This window comes from Myxocyprinus asiaticus, chromosome 44 (assembly GCF_019703515.2).
Source record: "Myxocyprinus asiaticus isolate MX2 ecotype Aquarium Trade chromosome 44, UBuf_Myxa_2, whole genome shotgun sequence".
NCBI lineage: Eukaryota > Metazoa > Chordata > Actinopteri > Cypriniformes > Catostomidae > Myxocyprinus > Myxocyprinus asiaticus.
Genome location: NC_059387.1, coordinates 15,421,333 through 15,441,610, shown reverse-complemented (window position 1 = coordinate 15,441,610; position 20,278 = coordinate 15,421,333). Strand labels below are relative to the sequence as shown.

At 38.2% G+C, this 20,278-nt stretch overlaps 1 protein-coding gene across 2 annotated transcripts in view; it reads left to right on the top strand.

The window, feature by feature from the left end:
- Positions 1-7,744: 7,744 nt before the first annotated feature.
- Positions 7,745-20,278, top strand: part of LOC127434087 (transmembrane protein 108-like) — a 69,432-nt gene continuing 56,898 nt past the window's right edge. The window contains exons 1-2 of one of the 2 annotated variants that reach the window (XM_051686549.1): positions 7,745-7,980; positions 8,445-8,520. The gene's annotated coding sequence lies outside the window, so the exon portion shown is untranslated. Of the gene's footprint in view, positions 7,981-8,371; positions 8,521-20,278 lie in introns of those variants that run through there. The other variant, XM_051686550.1, reaches the window with a different exon arrangement.

The following is a 20,278-nucleotide window of genomic DNA, read 5'->3' as shown; positions in this document are numbered from 1 at the left end:
GGATGTTTTTCAGCGGCAGGAACTGGGAGACTAGTCAGGATCGAGGGAAAGATGAATGCAGCAATTTACAGAGACATCCTTGATGAAACCTGCTCCAGAGCGCTCTGGATCTCAGACTGGGGCGAAAGTTCATCTTCCAACAGGACAACGACCCTAAGCACGCAGCCAAGATAACAAAGGAGTGGTTCTGGGACAACTCTGTGAATGTCCTTGAGTGGCCCAGCCAGAGCCCAGACTTGAACCCAATTGAACATCTCTGGAGAGATCTGAAAATGGCTGTGCACCGACGCTCCTCATCCAACCTGATGGAGCTTGAGAGGTCCTGCAAAGAAGAATGGGAGAAACTGCCCAAAAATAGGTGTGCCAAACTCTTTTCACGTTGTCATTATGGGGTATTGTTTGTAGAATTTTGAGGAAAATAATGAATTTATTCCATTTTGGAATAAGGCTGTAACATAACAATGTGGAAAAAGTGAAGCGCTGTGAATACTTTCCGGACGCACTGTATATATTATTAGTTTGAAGTGCGTTGATGTGGTGAGCTTAGTGTATAAGAGCCTTTCTCACTGAAGGTAAGGCATTGCTTTAGTGAGGAGGTCCAATTTTATGTTTTTAAGTGTATTCATAATTCATTTGCCATTGCTGGTGTGGTGTGGCCCTGTATAACGCTAGCTGCTGTTTCTTCTACCTGTTTCTATACATTGTTTGTTTTGTCAAACTTGTTGCACTACATTTGTCTTGTTTCTGCATTGTGCAGTGCAAAATATTAAATTAAAGACCTCATTAGTGGAAAAAATACCTCATTATAAATAAGTGTGTGCTGTAGGTTATGTTGTTCTGGAAATGAAAACTCGACAGATATACATACAAAAAAGTATTAATGTTTAATGAATGCTTGCCAAATAAGAGTGATCGAGTTGGGCACAAAATCCGATCCAGATCGGGTTTCGTGATAACGTGGGAAATTGTGCTATAGAAGTAACTACACTTACATTTACTTCAGCACTTATAATCCACATTAAGTAGAACTGAAACTGGAGCTGGCAGGTCCAAAGATGCAAACTAACGCTGAAACTTCTACCTTATCTCCAGATGTTGTTGGCTTGTTATTCGATTGACATTCAGTTTCTCCTACTCAACAATTTTACAACGATGTCATTAGCACAATTAGGTTAAAGAATATATGACTATATCATACAGGCATAAAACACAGCTCAAACGGTCAACGCTTCTTGTAGCTGGAGAATTATGACTAAAAATGCTCCGATAGGCTTTTCATTAATAAGCGCTTGTAAGGGACCGTCTGAAAATTCCACCCACTGCACTAAAATGTCAGAGGTGTCCAAGTATTAATTAAAGTGTTAAGTTATACGTACAATTTACAATCTTTAGAATGTGTAAATGTTTTTTTATTATGTATTTAAGACAGAACATGCAAGAGAGTTGCATTGAACACTTGGCCACCAGTGACGTTTTAGCACAGGACGTTTCAGACTATCTCTTATGAACCATAAGCGAGAATGTAATAAATATTGAACTTAAATTAAACTTTACCCTGCTAAATATTATTATAATGCATTGATATTTTGTTTAAATATAATTTGTTTGGTCTATTTATTATGATGTGGGTGTCGCACAGGGGCATGCCCCCCTTGATGTTGCTTTTAATGTGTTTAAGTCTACTCCTTTCTCGTGATCTTTTCTCCCCCTTTCCCTCTAAACAACAGATTATTAAAAAAAAAAAAAAAAAAATGTACTCTAAAGTGTGTGTAGAATCCCTTGATGTCTGCAACACACACACACTTTATGCCAAAAGTGGATTTGCTTGAAGTCTGGTGGCCTATATGGGCATGTAAGTGTTTTACCCTGGTCATGGCTAAGCCTGCCACCAGCCGCATACTGAGACGGGGGGTTAAACTGCATTTTTGAAAGCCACCAGATTACAAAATTGGATCCCCCATTTGTCACACAAGGAGAGAGATGATGGGGTTGGGGGAGGGATAAAGGACTTATTTTGACAGCCTATATTTGTAGGTTGAAAATTTAATGCATATAACTTTTTCATTGCACTCCCACACCATCGGGGAGTTTCCCATTGCTTCAGCTCTAACATTGTAAAAATCTTAATTTGTGTTCTGCAGAAGACTTAAAGTCACACACCTGGAATCGCATGAGGGTGAGTAAATGAGGAGAGAATTTTTAATTTTGGGTGAACTATCCCTTTAATAAAGTAAAGCACTTTAATCATCTACATCGGTAGCATTAAGCATTGCTCATTGCCTCCACGGCAATGTAGCTGTAGGTTCAGATAAGACCTCTTTGCTCCTTTCCTGTCTTGAAGACTGATAGTACAACCTAATGAGAATAATCCACCCCACTGGGACCTTGATCTAACAGCAATGCCATGTTGCTGTGTTATTGAGAGGAAGGGTAGCTTGTTGTGGGGGCTGTGGCTAGTGCAGGCCTTGGAAAATTTACATTTAGTAGAATGGAGATTGCACTACATCAATTGTATCCAAAAGCAGCGGAGCAAAATTTCCAATTGTTCTGCTTAAATACGACATACAGTGTGTTGTTTAAGACGGTCTCAAAAGACAAGCTCAACAATGTTTAAAAAGTGCTCCAATGGTTTTACTCATGAAATAAATTGCTATTAAAAGATACTGGACAAAATTTAAAGGTTCTATAAAATTAGAAGGAATGTGACATTATTTTATTAGGTTTACTAATTAATCAAAGAGAAACGAGAACTTTTAAAGAATATTCACCCCAATCATCCTGATTGAACTTTTACCGCTGCATTATTGAAAGTATCTTAACAAACTGCATCACAGTGTGGTATAACAACTGCACTGTCTCAGACCAGAAGGCCCTCCAGTGGGTGGTGAAAACTGCCCAATACATCACTGGTGTTCAGCTACCCTCCATCAAAGACAAGCGAATACTTTTTGCAATATAGTACATATATGTATATATGTGTATATGTATGTGTATATATATATATATGTGTATACAGGTGCATCTCAATAAATTAGAATGTCGTGGAAAAGTTCATTTATTTCAGTAATTCAACTCAAATTGTGAAACTCGTGTATTAAATAAATTCAATGCGCACAGACTGAAGTAGTTTAAGTCTTTGGTTCTTTTAATTGTGATGATTTTGGCTCACATTTAACAAAAACCCACCAATTCACTATCTCAAAAAATTATAATACATCATAAGACCAATAAAAAAACATTTTTAGTGAATTGTTGGCCTTCTGGAAAGTATGTTCATTTACTGTATATGTACTCAATACTTGGTAGGGGCTCCTTTTGCTTTAAATACTGCCTCAATTCGGCGTGGCATGGAGGTGATCAGTTTGTGGCACTGCTGAGGTGGTATGGAAGCCCAGGTTTCTTTGACAGTGGCCTTCAGCTCATCTGCATTTTTTGGTCTCTTGTTTCTCATTTTCCTCTTGACAATACCCCATAGATTCTCTATGGGGTTCAGGTCTGGTGAGTTTGCTGGCCAGTCAAGCACACCAACACCATGGTCATTTAACCAACTTTTGGTGCTTTTGGCAGTGTGGGCAGGTGCCAAATCCTGCTGGAAAATGAAATCAGCATCTTTAAAAAGCTGGTCAGCAGAAGGAAGCATGAAGTGCTCCACAATTTCTTGGTAAACGGGTGCAGTGACTTTGCTTTTCAAAAAACACAATGGACCAACACCAGCAGATGACATTGCACCCCAAATCATCACAGACTGTGGAAACTTAACACTGGACTTCAAGCAACTTGGGCTATGAGCTTCTCCACCCTTCCTCCAGACTCTAGGACCTTGGTTTCCAAATGAAATACAAAACTTGCTCTCATCTGAAAAGAGGACTTTGGACCACTGGGCAACAGTCCAGTTCTTCTTCTCCTTAGCCCAGGTAAGACGCCTCTGACGTTGTCTGTGGTTCAGGAGTGGCTTAACAAGAGGAATACTGTAGCCAAATTCCTTGACATGTCTGTGTGTGGTGGCTCTTGAGGCCTTGACCCCAGCCTCAGTCCATTCCTTGTGAAGTTCACCCAAATTCTTGAATCGATTTTGCTGGACAATCATAAGCCTGCGGTTCTCTCGGTTGGTTGTGCATCTTTTTCTTCCACACTTTTTCCTTCCACTCAACTTTCTGTTAACATGCTTGGATACAGCACTCTGTGAACAGCCAGCTTCTTTGGCAATGAATGTTTGTGGCTTACCCTCCTTGTGAAGGGTGTCAATGATTGTCTTCTGGACAACTGTCAGATCAGCAGTCTTCCCCATGATTGTGTAGCCTAGTGAACCAAACTGAGAGACCATTTTGAAGGCTCAGGAAACCTTTGCAGGTGTTTTGAGTTGATTAGCTGATTGGCATGTCACCATATTCTAATTTGTTGAGATAGTGAATTGGTGGGTTTTTGTTAAATGTGAGCCAAAATCATCACAATTAAAAGAACCAAAGACTTCAGTCTGTGTGCATTGAATTTATTTAATACACGAGTTTCACAATTTGAGTTGAATTACTGAAATAAATGAACTTTTCCACGACATTCTAATTTATTGAGATGCACCTGTATATATGTATGTATGTATATGTGTATATATGTATGTATATGTGTATATACACTATATTGCCAAAAGTATTTGCTCACCCATCCAAATAATTGAATTCAGGTGTTCCAATCACTTCCATGGCCACAGGTGTATAAAATGAAGCACCTAGGCATGCAGACTGCTTCTACAAACATTTGTGAAAGAATGGGCCGCTCTCAGGAGCTCAGTGAGTTCCAGCGTGGTACTGTGATAGGATGCCACCTGTGCAACAAGTCCAGTCGTGAAATTTCCTCGCTACTAAATATACCACAGTCAACTGTCAGTGGTATTATAACAAAGTGGAAGCGATTGGGAATGACAGCAACTCAGCCACGAAGTGGTAGGCCACGTAAAATGACAGAGCAGGGTCAGCGGATGCTGAGGCGCATAGTGTGCAGAGGTCGCCAACTTTCTGCAGAGTCAATCGCTACAGACCTCCAAAGTTCATGTGGCCTTCGGATTTGCTCAAGAACAGTGCGTAGAGAGCTTCATGGAATGGGTTTCCATGGCCGAGCAGCTGCATCCAAGCCATACATCACCAAGTGCAATGCAAAGCGTCGGATGCAGTGATGTAAAGCACGCCGCCACTGGACTCTAGAGCAGTGGAGATGTGTTCTCTGGAGTGACGAATCACGCTTCTCCATCTGGCAATCTGATGGACGAGTCTGGGTTTGGTGGTTGCCAGGAGAACGGTACTTGTCTGACTGCATTGTGCCAACTGTGAAGTTTGGTGGAGGGGGGATTATAGTGTGGGGTTGTTTTTCAGGAGCTGGGCTTGGCCCCTTAGTTCCAGTGAAAGGAACTCTGAATGCTTCAGCATACCAAGAGATTTTGGACAATTCCATGCTCCCAACTTTGTGGGAACAGTTTGGGGATGGCCCCTTCCTGTTCCAACATGACTGCGCACCAGTGCACAAAGCAAGGTCCATAAAGACATGGATGAGCGAGTTTGGTGTGGAAGAACTTGACTGGCCTGCACAGAGTCCTGACCTCAACCCGATAGAGCACCTTTGGGATGAATTAGAGCGAAGACTGCGAGCCAGGCCTTCTCGTCCAACATCAGTGTCTGACCTCACAAATGCGCTTCTGGAAGAATGGTCAAAAATTCCCATAAACACACTCCTAAACCTTGTGGAAAGCCTTCCCAGAAGAGTTGAAGCTGTTATAGCTGCAAAGGGTGGGCCGACATCATATTAAACCCTATGGATTAAGAATGGAATGTCACTTAAGTTCATATGCGTCTAAAGGCAGGTGAGCGAATACTTTTGGCAATATAGTGTGTGTATATATATATATATATATATATATATATACATATTGTTATTTGCACTTCTGGTTAGATGCTAACTGAATTTCATTGGCTCTGTACCTGTACTCTGCACAATGACAATAAAGTTGAATCTAATTTAATATTCTGGGTTCAATAAAAGTTAAGCTCAATTGACAACATTTGTGGCAAAATATTGATTACCACAAAAATACATTTCGACTAGTCCCTCTTTTTCTTAAAGGCAAAAATTCAAGGTCACAGTGAGGCACTGACAATGGAAGTGAATAGGGCCAATTTTTGGAGGGTTTAAAGGCTGAAATGTGAATCTTATAAATTTGTAAAAGCACTTACATTCATTTTCTGTTAAAACTCATGTATAATTTGAGCTGTAACTGTTTAAATCGTCGTTTTTGCAGGATTAGAGTTTATGACGGTCATGGCAACAAAATTGTAAAATATATAACTTTACACAGAAAAGGTTAGTAAGCGATTTTATCGCACTAAAATCATGTTAACACATATTGTGTACATCTTGTGGCTTTTGAAACAGTGAGTATTCACTTCTAGCTATTCCCGTTTTGTAGCTATAAGCAGTATAAGAGGCCATTTAGGGCCCCCAAGTCACCAGGGGGCTCTGCAAAGCAAGGTCGTTTTGTAATTCTTTTTATGTTTTATTTTTAAATATACTTAAAAATTGCGAGTTAAGACTCATGCAGCTGTTATGAATCAACCAGACAGTTGTATGTGGGGCCCCCTTGCAGCACGAGAGGGAAGGGAGAATGTAAATGAAAGGAGAGAGTTGTAGCTAGATGTGACGAATGAAACGCATGTATAAGATGGGAGTGGAAAAAGGAAGAGGAGGAAGAGAACCCAGACCACTGATAAGAAATTAATGTAAGCCACCTACCTGGGTAGTTAGTGTTTGTTCGTTGTCATGCATTAAATTAAAACAATTCAGCTAACGTTTTGCAGTCGTGTCCTGTTTTTTTTTAAAAGGTACATGTTTTCAGACATTTCTGAAATTCCAAGGAGGATTTCGCTTAAGTAGTACAAGCTCAGAAACGGCCCTGCTTCCATTGTAAGTGCCTCACTATAACCCAGATTTTTTATTTGTTTTTTTTTTAAAAGAAGGGACAAGTTGATATTCATTTAAGAGTTCCAGAGTTCTTTAATTCCTTTAAGAATTAAAAGCGTGGAAATCGATTTCTACGCTTCTAGAACGCTCCCCTTATAGTCCCGCCCCAAATTCCCCCCAGTTTTCTGATTGGCTAACACGCGCGGGCCGCGGTTGGATTATTATTATTATTATTATTATTATTTTTTTTTTTTTTTTTTTTTGACGTTTACAGAGTTTGTGGCTGTCAGCCCGTCACAGTGACCAGTGTTGTTTCTCTGGACACCGTGAAATTCTAAAAAGACAGCTCTCGGTAGCTTTAAAGCGTTCTAGCGTAGCTAAGTCAAGCCATTCAAAAGTCATAATCTACTAGGAATTTTGTGTAAAATGGGGCAAGACGCCCCTTGGGGTACGATAGTATTATTTGATGAATAAAAATAGGCAACATTTCAGACATTTTTATTATTTAACATGATCTATAATTGAGGGTAATCTGAATTTATAGTTGATATTGTGAAATTCTTTCAGATAAAAAATAAATAAAAATGTTATAATCACACTTACTATATTCCCTGACCATGTAAAAAAATAAAATAAAATAAAAAGGAAAAAACGCTAAAATGCTCGCTTGCTGTTGCAGCAATATGTGCTCATTAATATTCTGTGGGCGTACAGTCTACGAAACCCATAACAGCCTGAAAGAACCGGGGTGACCGACACGCACCGTCATTGCCTCTCTGTTCTTATTCACCACTGTCTGACATCACTCATTCACACAGCAGCCTGTTGCCTAGCAGTCAGTCTGGTGGTATAAGTGTGCTCTAAACGGGCTATCCTGCGTGTTTTGGGGAGGTGGGGCGGTGTTGGACTGGAATGAGAGATTTGGGGAGGGATGATCTGACCGCTCCGCTCATGTGACAGTCTGATACGGTGATGGAAGTATCTCGTGCGGTTGACTTGGACCGGCGGGAAGAAACAGCTTTCGGAGTCCACATTTAGGTAAACACTTCATTCTGAATTGATTTTGTTTGCGTAAAATATGACAACATTGATTACGTATCGACTTTGTTACAATTTAGTGCTCGTGCTGTTAAAATCACATAAATGTTAGTTATATTTGCATCAATTATTACATGATTATTGACTCTCCTTTACCGGTACTGCGCTCCAGTGAGATGCTGCGACACTTTAGCGTCCTTGGTGCGCGAACTGATGGGATTTCCATACATGGAGTCGTATTATCATAACTACTTGCATATGAATAAACAAGTTCATCATTCATCTCTCTCTCTCTCTCTCTCTCTCTCTCTCTCTCTCTCTCTCTCTCTCTCTCACACATACTCACATACTCACACACGGGGATCAGCCTTCATTTATTGTGAGCAGCCGCTAAAAGAGAGTTGGAGACGCATAACGGCATTGCCGTCAAAGGTCATTGATTATTTCTCTGTTTCATTTGTCAGGATTCCGAGGATATAACGCAGATAATCATGTTATGCTACAGGAGTCTTTGATCGTTTTTCATCATATTATTATAAGGTAAGTGACATCAGAGATTGCAATATTTGCCTTGGTAACTGAAATGGCTGCACCTGCACATTGTGATTCACACACTCAACTAATAGTTGGATCAATTTTGTTTATAGTCTTATTTAGCCAGAGCTCTTGTCACTGAAGAATCTTAGTTGTAACATAAGTGATAATGGATTATGTTTATTTCTTTAGTTTTGATTCAAGGTACACATTTTATCAGTGTTTGTGTTCCTTGAGATTCAAACCCATAACCTTGGGTTTGACCATGCTCTTGAGCTTCATGAACACCTCTGGTTTCCAATACCCTGGGACTCATTTGGCCTGGCTGTTCATTCATATTCAGCCCTTAATAATGGGGCGACTCTCTTAAAGCTTGAGGCCGTTGGAAGGGGTCCTCTCTCTCTCTATAAAAAAAAAAAAAAGATGCTCCATTTGTGAGTGTTAAATGTTCTTTTTTTGTGTGTTGTTGGTCCTGCTGAACAGTAAATGTTTAGAAGTGCAGAGTCATTAAAAGTTGGTTGCCAGAGACCATTGTGAATGGAATGTTAGTGTAAGTCCTTAGCAGACCCCCGCTATATGCTTTGTTCTACAGGACAATTACCCACTGGTTTGTCCAATAGGGAACGGGGTCTTGGGTCAAGTGGTGAGACACAGACATACGTAGCTGACAACTTGATCGGAAAGGGTCACCTGGGATGGGGCTGCATGAAGCATGGAGTGTCTTTTGAAAAGTGGTGGAGGTCCTTTGATTCATTGAGGGCAAAGGGCATCATATTTTACAATTCACTGGTCAACATGCTGCAGGGCAGAAGCGTTATCTGTGTTCTTTTCCTCTAAACATTGCATTCTTTAACAATTATCCAAGTGTCTGTGAAAAAAGAAGGCCATGTTTATTTTTATTTATTTTATTTGAGATCTCAAGTTCCAGACCAAGCTATAAAGCCATTTTCCTTTTTGTCTTTATAAAATCGCCATACAATTTTAAATTAAATTATATTTTGTATATTTTTAAGTTAATAATATACTTAAATAATTTAATAGATATTTAAATATTATAAATATAATGTAATTGTATTTAATATAATAGATATATTTAGTTTATTAATTTAAATATATGATATATATTTGAATAGTTATAATTATATTTATGTGCTTACAAATTAATTATATACTATATACTTATTGAAGAATTCATAACTTATTTCAGTAAGTTATGAATTCTTCAGTAAGTATATATAGTGTAGTTTTCAATAAGTAATACAGTACATTTAAATAAAGATAATAAATATTCTATATATTATATATAATACTATTATACATTTAATATACTAAATATATGAATATGAAATATATTTTATTAATTCATCATATTTTAAATATTTATTCTATTTGATATATTATATGTTTAGTTATACTTAAATAGTTACTGAAGAATGTTTACCTTACTAAAAAGTTATACAATATTCTAAAAATAATACATATTTTAATAATACTAATATATTGTAAAATTGAATATAATACATATATGAAGGTAAATATATAAATTATATTTTCTATATTTATTATATTTAATATATGAAATACTTTTAAATAGTTATATACTTACTGAAGAACTTACTGAAAAATATACTGTGTATAATTAATGAAGAATTTATAACTTACTGAAAAGTTCTACAATATACTTAAATTAAAAAAAATGAAAATACCATTATAAATTGAACATAATACATAATAAACATAATAATGGAGTTTGTTTTATATACTTGTATTATTTAATATATGACATATGTTTAAATAGTTAATATAAATGTATTTATATAATTACTGAATAAGAATGTTATATTTTGTTTATTTATTTACAAAGAAATCATTTTGATCTCTTGTTTTGGGGGTGATTATGGATGATCCTCCATCATCCTCTCACCTCTCCGGGGTCATTTAGGAGTGACAGTAACCAGACCAGGACAACAGAGTATCCACTGTCCACCTGATCACTCATGTGTCAATGGAACACACATCGTCATAGCAACCTGCTGCAGGGCTTCCTGGCATCTTACAGAGTTACAGAAACATGCCATCCCAATTAAAAACAACAAACATCTGGAAAAATCCTCTTTGTGTTATTCAACGTCATTCATCAGGAAGGGCCCTTACAATCTTATCAGAGGATATCCAGAAAGAAAAGACAATGTATGAGTATGTTTCCATTCGCTTTTCTCTCTTTCTTTCTCAACTATTCCCAGTCTCAGTTACAATCCCATGTGACCCAGGGAAGAATGGTACGGCATGGTATGGAATGTGGCTTATGGTTTAATACTCTGTAGACCTAGCGTACAGTTTGTGTTGTGAATGAATTCAGCACTTACATGCTCACAGCAGAGAGGAAAGTCTGAAAACTGAACAAGCACAAAGAAAGAAAAATAAACAGTGTTCTTTTCCTGTAGGGTGATGTGTACTCCTACGAATGACACAGTGCATTAGCTGCTTCATAGACACCTCCAAAATGAGTTGCTTCTAAGTCAGAACAGAACAGGGGTGGATATTTGTGAACTTCAGCAAATGCAGAGGTTATAAAGGGCTTGTTGAGATATCCCTTGCCGTCTTATAGGAAATTTCCTCCCATTTCCTGTAAGACACTGATGATTCTATCAGCCTGAGCTGTTTCCCATAGGAGAAAAGATAGGCTTCGTTCAATCGAGCTGAACATCAACATTTATGAGAAGCAAGGAGGAAAAACTTGCAAACAGAAAAGTTCACCATATCCTGAAACATTCAATTCAATCTTTAAAGAAACATTTCACCTACAATTCACCTAAAAATTCAGTTATCAATAACTCACCGACATGTCTTTTAAAACCTGTATGATTTTTTTTGTATTTATAGCAGAATGTCCAAGCTGTTTGTTTCCATGTTGTGACCGATTGCGTCATCAACATGAGTACAAGCAGCAGCTGTTTACCACTGTAACTAGGTAACAACTTCAGAAGACATCAGCTTCAAAGTGTTATTGAAATATTCAATTTTTTGGATTTACCACCAAAACTTTACATGCACAGAACAACACTTGTGTTTGTCTGCCATGGATGCATTGAATGTGTAATGATATGATGTGAATGTTAGCGTTTGTCTGCCGCAAGCCCGTGGATGATTTGCAAGAGTTGTGAAGAATATGAGCTGCTATCTGGCTGCAATTTATTTGGAAACAAGCAGGTATGAGAAATGCATTATATCATTATAATAACAATTGGAAGCCTGCAAAGATGCAAATTATACGTAATGAATAGCGGTTCACTTCTGTGATTTGGTACAACTGCGTTCACCAGCGAACCGTACCAGAGTTCACGTGGGGTACCCGTACCCCAGACCACCTTTTCAAGTGGACTCGGGTGCGGTTCGCGGATGCGCACGCAAGTTCGGAAAATAGCGTTAACATCGTTCAAACGAACCGAACTTAATTTGACGTCATTTGAATCTGGGTTCGCACCAAAAGTGCTTGTGTGAAAGCACCCTGACATCAGTTCTTCACACAAAGCTATGGTATGGCTTCAGAAGATTTAAAACTCTAGCACTCAGGTCATATCCATTTTGGAGCTTGATAGTCCCTTGTCCCTATCCACTTTCATTATATTGAAGAGAGCTAAACTTCTCATTTTGTGTTCCATGGAAGGAAGAAAGTTGACCTTAGGATAAGTAAATGATGTCAGAATTTTCATTTTTCGGTGAACTATTACTTTAACCTAATCCATACAAGTAATAATGTCTCCAGCTGTTTTTATACTCTTGCATTTCAGGTGAGTTTGATACTGTGAAATATTGAACACACTGTTTAACATGCACAAGGTAGCACCAGCCTACTTAGATTTCTTGATGCACTGACATAGCAGGTATCTTAAATTACCCAAAGGCCAACGCTGAGATTGACAGCAGGTCTCCCGTGTCCCCACTGGCAGGAAGGACAGCAGGGGAGAGAGCAGCCGGAGTAACAGACAGCTAGCCATTACAGCGATTAGAGAGTGAGCAAGGGATGGATAAGGAAGATAAGAGGGAGGAGGAGAGGACTGTTGGAGCATGTATTGTGTTTAAGGGGGAATTCCTGGAATTCCATGACTGCCGCCACTCCACTTTTGTCTCTGTTTCCTGATCTTGATGGGCCACACACACACACACACACACACACACACACACACACACACTTCAGATGCTGTAATCACTATCTTTACAATCATACCAAAAATACTTTGAGACGACCTAAGTAGAATTTATTGATTCGGTTCTTCTTTTAGAGTTTCTGTTTGGCCTTATAGCAAGGGTTTTATCAATTGATGGTTTCAGGCTGTCAGAGCGAATTGTCCAGCTTTCCTCTGATCAAAGGTCCTCCGCTTTAATCGTGCTGCTTATTCCAGACCAAACAGTCACTTCAAACGAGGGTTTAATGATGTAATAATGCAGCATGGTAGTTCTGTTCATCTCAACAAGTAACAAGGTGTGAAAGTTAGCCACTGCAATAAGAAAAGTTATTGTAAAATGATCATTACCAAGACCCAAGACTCCAGTGAATTATATTATACAGTGTGGGTCCAAAAGTCTGAGACCACAAGACTGGGATTAAAAATTAAATTTCAACCTGGACATAAACTTTTAGGATTTTTACAGACTAATCACACTATGAATTCGACAGCAGGAGGTCAAAAGTTCTGCTACTGAAATCCATCTATGCTTCCACTGCGAAAGAGAAGCACCTAATTTGCTGCCTTTGAAAACTTAGCTAAACGATTTACTTATTTATTTATTTATGTGTAGCAAGTTGTTGGTCATGATGACGTCACAGTGACGGCATTTTGTTGTTTGCAAAAAGTCGTATAAGTACACCAAAAATCATGTAAACGCCTTTATGCATTTTTAAGATACAAGCAATCAAACATAGTGGCCCCGTTTTTTTGGGGGCCACCCTGTATAACTGTGTGCGCATACACAGGCGGTTGGGCGCATTCACGCTACAACTGCTGTGAGGCACTGGACTATTTCTCTTTAGCAGCGATTACATCTTCTTCTAGCATTTCTTCGTGACAGCAACGGCTCAAATGCGAGTGTTGCCACCTTGTGGACCCACTAATTAGTGCAAATAATTCCAGACGCATGCGCGTTCAAAGACGCGTGGTTTGAAATATCCAGACGCATGCACATTCAGTGCTGGAGCACTTGGCTGATGACGAGATTTGCATCACGCGTGCTTTGGGCTTTAGAGCGAAAATGCAACCTCACTTGTGGAGTCTGTGCCAGCTCAAATGCACGCTGTTATTAAATCAAAATGGGGCCATACCAAATACCAAGAAATTCTAAAATTAATGTACATTTTTCTATTCAACGTTTCACTCAAATTGTTATGCTGATATAATTTGTCATGAGAACATTATTGCATTAAATAAGAAAAATGTAAAATAGAAGCAGTAACAGTGTGACCAGTGGTCACAGACTTTGGACCCCTCATATTTAAACTTAATTATGAGAAACAATGTTGTGAAAATTGCATGATTTTTTGCTTTTTGGAAAATGTGTTTTAATGACCTGTGAGTGATGTTCCGATCTTGAGATTTGTTCAGCATAGTGTACTTGACAAAATCTGCCTTGAAGTTTTTCTTAAGTCTTGATCCCCAGAATTGGCTGTGCCCAATTTTCTGGCTCCCTCTATTACCTAATTTAAGTTTATGAAATCCCAGCTTTAGTACAGACGGTCTAAAAGAGAGTACAGAACACTTATGAAACCTCCTTTGGAGATTTTACTCTCTGATGTACAGTACAACAAACACTCTACTTCAGCATCTCCTTCAAAGAGTCGAATCCTATTACTTACATTTAAGATTAAACTTCACAAGATACATTAAAGCTGAAAAGCAAAGTGCCTCTTAATAGCAGCAAATGAAATCAGAAAAATTTGTTGGATTTTAAATCTAAAAGAGAATGATCAATAGATGATGACTGCCTGAGAGAAACATACAACTCTGGACTCAGAGTGTTTTTTGGTAATGCAGGCCAGATTAACAAGACTAATAGGATTTATTCTGACTGAACAGAGGGGCGAGGGAGATTGGGGAAGTGGGGGTAGGACATCCCTCCTTTAACCCCCCTGTTGCTTAGTAGCCCACCCAGAGCAGTCATGTGATTGGGGAAACAATGCTGGCAGGTGTCTGGCACTGATTAGAATTTTAGCATCACCAAGACCAGCATGCTGCACCCAAGCTGGAGGATTATATGTGGACTTAATAGTTAACAGGTCATAACCCTTGCTAACAAGCAACCTTAAAAATTGCAACTGAAGTCACCACAGAAAAAATGTCTTGTAGATGAAAGTGCTTGAAGATACCTCAGCAAAATGATGTCATAATCAGGGTCTAACCATGGCAAAAACAATAACACATAGGTTGTTTTGAAATCTTTGGCTATTTTTAATGATTGGTGTGGTTTGCTAGTTGTTTGCAATGTTTTTCTTCATGTGATATATGCTGCCTTCAAGTCCTCCTTCAAAGTTTCTGCTTTGGCAAACATAATCGCTATTCTTCCTTAGCAGTTCACAAAATGCATATAGACTAGGCAACTAGTTGACTGTACAATCAACATACACAATTATTATTTTTGCATTTATTTATTTTTTTCTCCCCAATTTGGAATGCCTAGTTCCCAATGCACTCTAAGTCCTCGTGGTGGCGTAGTGACTCGCCTCAATCCGGGTGGCGGAGGACGAGTCTCAGTTGCCTCTGCGTCTGAGACCGTCAATCCATGCATTTTATCACGTGGCTTGTTGAGCGTGTTACCGCAGAGACATGGCCCTTGTGGAGGCTTCACGCTATTCTCCGCGACATCCACGCACAACTCGCCACACGCCCCACCGAGAGCGAACTACATTATGGCTACCACGAGGAGGTTACCCCATGTGAGGTCTACCCTCCCTAGCAACCGGGCCTATTTGGTTGCTTTGGAGACCTGGCTGGAGTCACTCAGCACGCCCTGGGTTTTGAACTTGCAAACTCTAGGGGTGGTAGTCAGCGTCTTTACTCACTGAGCTACCCAGGCCCCCAACATACACAATCAAACTTAATACCAACTTACTCAATACCAATTAGCTTCCACCAACATTCTTTAATTGAAACACCCTAACTGTAGGATAGAGCTCAAAGACAATTCTGAGTTTCCCATTGGTAATTACGACATTGTGGTAGCATTAATGTGCACTAAATGCGTAAATACAAATATTCCGACATGACCTATTAAGGACACTATAATACTGGTAATATAACAATCATTTTGATCTTTTCAGGGTGCTTGAACTCCAGTTTTGTTAAAGTCCATTAAATGAGATTACATAAAAGCATCATTTGTGAGCAAAGAAACCAGTATAATAGCGCTATTTTAACAGAATTTCTCACAGTGAAATCGGAAAGAGTAGGTTAACTTTTCTTTAGCTGAAATCGGTCTGTGCTTACCGAAATGTGAAATACTGTCAAATGTTTGGCCAAACAATTGTGGCCAAAGCGGTAAGTGTTGTTGGGTGTATGGTCATGTGTGAACTCTATTTTCCAGGTGTAATGTCCACAGAGGGGCGCCAAAAGCGAGTTGTAAAACTATTTGTTTTCAGTGGAGTAAAAGTGTGATGTAAGAGGGAAAAATGCAACCTCCGAATCATACTCGTCACTGATTATGTGAACTTGATTGATTCCTGGTTTCAATGCAGCATCTGAACATGGGTCTCCCATGCTGCTGACGCAACATGCTTCCAGTTGCACCACAAGGGAATGTAAACATGCTGGAGCCAATGCAAAAATATCTGATAAGAGATACCGCTTGACAGTACTGTAAGTCAGCATATTGTGGCCGATCCTAGAGTACCGGAACACTCGGAAACAACATGCCAACTGCTCGTGTGATCATGTTGATTTTAATGTGGAGTTGATTATGTATATTCATAGCTGTGTAAAATTGGCCCAAGATCTGTGATTTGTTCTTTTGTAATTTGTACTGTTAAGACTGGTACTGTACCTACACTGCACTAATGATGCAAGCAAATTATGTTCCCTGTTGAGATTTTACCCTAAAGAATCATTCATCTAAGTAGAGTCATCTACCATTTAGTCATTATAAATGACAAAATGGCTTATTGGGCCTTTTAGAAATGGCTTAATCTTTGTTAAGAAGACTATATAACAAAGTAACTAAGAGACAGTAATCCCTTAGAAAAGATTACTGTGGTGAGAGCAGTGTGCAGTGAAGGTACCAGTTGGTGATGCCATTGTACTTTAATGGATACCATGGTATTTAGATGGTACTCCAAGGTGCTTCAAGCAAAACTTTGGTATTACCATGGTACATGTCCAAAAACACTATATTACTATGGTGCATGTCCGAAAAACGTACTGTACTTTTTGGTGCGTGAGCGTTTATGTGTATTGTATGTTGGGCTTACAATACAGATTTTTTTTTAAGTGTTGGTTACTCTAAAAACTATGTTGTATCTTTGAAACTAGGTCTCTATCAGTTCTTCAAACAGATCCCCATATGCTCTAAAGAGCTTGGTATAAAGAGCTTTTTTTCAAGTATCAACATTTTGCTCGATCACTAACTTAAGACTATAAAGCCACCATTAAATTGGAAGCACACATTCTTAATTTTAAGGGGAAAAAAAACAAACAAAAACAAAATTTATTCTCCATCTCTCTTTTCTCATCTTTTCAAATTCAGCATCCTCCAAATAGCAAGATTCATTGAACGGATCTGGCTTTCTGATTATTTCGTCTTGTTCCACCCAGAGATTAATGCCATGTATGAAATATCTAATAGCCCAAATGTACATTTGATTAAATTAATCTTGAATTGCTGTCATCTGCTGAGCAGTAGGAGAGTTTGGTTGTACAGAAACCCTCTGCTTTAGTAATTAAGGGCTTATGCTTCCATTTAGGGGGGCACTGTTTACTGTCTTGTTTCTGAAGTCAGGTTTCATTAAATTGGCTTGATGTGATCTGTTTGATTGTGTCTGAGTTCAATCTGCTTGGTATTACATGCTTTATGGCATTGTAAATCTTTTTGAACGTCTCCATCTTGTGAATATTTGTCTTGTTGGAAAGAAGAGAGAACAATTAACTGCGTAAATAAGTATAACCTATCAATAATGAATTGCACCTTCACAACCTGTTGAGAGAGAGGCCATGAGATTTAAGTCACTAGTCTGGACACCAGCTTCAAATTACAGGACAAGCCAGGTCATCTCAGAGGTCTCCTTTCAAGCTGCCTTCCTGTCTCTGTGTAGTCTCTGTTTTTTGTTTAGTTTTTTTCTCTTTCCTTTTTACAAGAAAATCATTGTCATATGAAGTGATCCTTCCTAGGTAGTCTTTAAAGTAATCAGCAAAACCTCATAAGAACAAGCCAGTATCATGCAATATTTAGTTCTGTACCTGATCATAGGGCTGGGCGATATGGCAAAAAAAAAGAAAAAAATCGCATTTTATTTTTTTATTTGTTTTCAAACTTAAGGACGATTTACGATTCTCGATTAGATTTTCCTACATTTAAAGGCATTTTTCAAAAAAGTAACTCCAACATGATTCAAATAACATGTTCCTTATTAGAATGCAAGGCAACCTGGTTAGAAAAATCGTTTTTTTTTTTTTTCATTATAGAAAACAAAGGTTTGTAACAGAATTGCACAAAAAAAGTGCAACACACTGAAAGTTGTCAACAGCGTAAAAGTAAAATAAATTAAAATGTAATTTATTTAAAATAACACTGATGTTCAGAAATAATAGTATAAAATAAGAAAACTACAAAATCTAGGTATTATTTTTATCTAAATCAAGTCCATCTAGAAAGTTGTCTAGAAAATCTAGAAATAGTCATGTTTATCTAGAAAGTATTTTTAGTATATCGATCAGTTTGTATGTATAACCATAAACGCCTGCAGATAGATTCCAGATATCAGAAAAAGTTCAGTGTAGTTGAAAAAGCAAGCAAAAAGCTCAGTTTAAAATAATTACGTCAGTCAGAGCTGTGAGCACGTGGTACCCTCTAGTGGTACATGCTGAGCAGAGCAGCAAAATTAAATAATATCGCTGTTTGTCAAAATAATCGTTTCGCTTCCTAAAGGCCGTTTTACACGGGATGCGGCAAGCGCAATTGTCTAGTTTATTTTCAATGAGAGGCACGCGGAAAGTGATACAAATATTTGATCTTTTTCTGAGCAGCTGCAGCAGCCATGTCGGGCTTAGCCAATAAGTGAATGCTTCATTCACGACCAATCATAAATTTTTTAACTGAACAACTAATGATTTGATATAACTACTATATGAACTATATACATGGTTAAAGAAACAATTTGAGCCCAGTTTAAAATCTGTTTTGTCCATCTGAATCATCATGGTAAAAGGCAATGTGGATGATTCTCCCATTTATAGTCTATCCATTATATGATTTTATATGAAGCGCCCATAACTGTCACGTATGTTCTAACACTTTATTATAAACACATACATTTCTGTTGACATCTCAGAAAATGTAGCTTAGTGCTTCATGACTTACACAACTTACACAGAACATAGTTATTGTTTGATTAATATACATACAATACCAGTTGATTAGTATACATGCATGATGGACGAAGTCTATGTACAATCACACTGTACAATCGTATTGGAAATATTACCAGCTTTTATATCGGTCTCCGTGTTTTTAACCAATGTTACGTTGGAGCACGCAGCCACGCATATTTCCACACATGTTCAGTTTATCAGATTGAGGACAGCATCAAGCCAAGTGCTGTGAAGTTTGTTTTTCTCTTTTATATTCAGCCATTGGTGGACTGACAGTGTATCTAACTATAGTGTCTGCTAATATTTTATGCAAAACCTCGATTCCAAGATTTTAAAAAAAGACGTGTCAAAAATGTAAATTCAAATTAATCGAAAAAAAATTACCCAGCTCTACCTGATCACATAAATACAGTCAGTAAACCCAGCAAAGTCTTTCTAGCAAGTCAGTCCACTGTCGGCCATCTTTGGAACGCTTTCGTGAGGCTATTTCCAGTCATGCCAGTGCAGCTCCTCTTTACTTGAATGGGGGATCACCGAAATCTCAAAAACGGTTGGTCAAGATTACGATCAAATAACATATTTAAAATCAGCAATAAAATTTGATAATATTGGAATCATAAATTGTGCTTCTTTGCTTCATACTATGCTAAGACATAAAATTTTCCTGGCTTGTATAGCTAATGCGCATGCACGTTAGCGAGTTGATTAACATGCGATGTCTGTATCTAAAAGGTGATTGGCTCTTTTACCTGTTAGGCGGGACTTCCTTTCTCCGCTGGGCGCTCAGAGCTTCTTGGTTGGGCATTCCAATTTCTCCCATTCATTTAAATAGAAGTGGCCCATCTCTGCTAAATAGTCTCTGATACTGTATAACCATATCCATTTAATTTAAAGTTCAAATTCATAGTTCTGTTATAATTATGTGAATTACTTGCACTGAATATCTTAGCTTAGTAATATAATTAATTAGCTTGCTAACAGTACAGAGTGCATGGTGAAACATTAGCTGTGCAGGCTAATTGGTTAACATGCTAACTGAAACACAAAGAGAAACGTTACATTTGACAATTTGATGTTTTGGTTATATCATGTGACATTTCACATAACTTACACGACATTAATTGATGTATTTTCATGATTAAGACTGCATAAATCCCCAAGCGCTATTTCAGGATTTTTGATTAGGCAAAACT